Below are 1141 nucleotides of genomic sequence, written 5' to 3'. Positions count from 1 at the left end.
GGAAACACTTTGCTTAGAGGACAACGCTGTAGAGCACCAAGTTCTGTAATGACAGTTGCAGCATTGGGTTCCAGAATGGCAGTGGCGTAGTGAATTTGTTCCTCAGAATAGGATTCACAGTAGCCAACAACCCAGGCACTTGAGCTGTTCAGCCAAAAGAGCAGAAAGCCTGACTCCTCCTCCAGCTGGAAGCAGACATTAGCATCATCCACATAACTTTGTTTTGTGTCACATGCAGAAAGAGCTCTGAGGTCAAGACGGCTTCCACCTCAATTTCAGAAGAGCAAGGAGGCCAGGCAGTGTGCCTCAGGGAGGGGAGTGTGTGAAGCTGTAAGTGAGAAGCAAAGAGTGCAGCAGAGAACCCAGAAGTTAGGAGAAAACAGGCTTGTGGATTGTCTAGGAAAACTGCAAGGAGGGAGCAGAGCAGGTCCAAGAGAGAAGCCATGGTAGCTACAGCCACCAAAAGTGCCAAGGGGTGAAGCCATGTGGAGCTCACTATTTGCCACAGATTGCCTCGGATGATGAATGTGGAACTAAGTACAGGACTAAATGTTCACCCTGATGGACTTTGGATTTGCTTTGGTGCCACTGATTTGTATTTTTGTGTGTACTTTTTGGAATTGAATCTTGAAAAAAAAAAAGAATGATAAACTCAAAACCTTTATATTGAAGTGGATGCCACTTGAACATATACTCATAACTGAAATAAACCAGACACACATGTGTAAATATCATATAGTCTCCCTAGTATAAGAACTCAAAAGAAGAAATGCAAATAGAAAGGTATAATACAAGTAAAAAGAAAGCAGGATCTCAAGGACTAACTAATCAAGAGAGGGAAGGGAGAAGAGCAAGGAAACATGAATAAGTGAAGCCATACAGTTATTTGCAGAAGATGAGCAAGGCAATGATCCTGAGAATCTTCAGAAGATTTTTGAATCTGGCAGTTAATTGGAAAGATTCTCACCCTGACTAACTATGTATATTGATACCTGTGAACTAAGCTACTGCACTGCAGATGGTAATTTGTAATAGTAGTCTCTTGCTTTGAGTGCCTGTCATTCTGGTCTTCTGAATACAGGGTGCTTGGAATGACATGCCAGTTGCTGCTATGATGTCTCCCGGGTAGATGGTTGTTCAA

This window comes from Octodon degus, unplaced genomic scaffold (assembly GCF_000260255.1).
Source record: "Octodon degus isolate 3935 unplaced genomic scaffold, OctDeg1.0 scaffold00377, whole genome shotgun sequence".
NCBI classification, from domain to species: domain Eukaryota; kingdom Metazoa; phylum Chordata; class Mammalia; order Rodentia; family Octodontidae; genus Octodon; species Octodon degus.
This window is presented reverse-complemented; position numbering follows the sequence as displayed.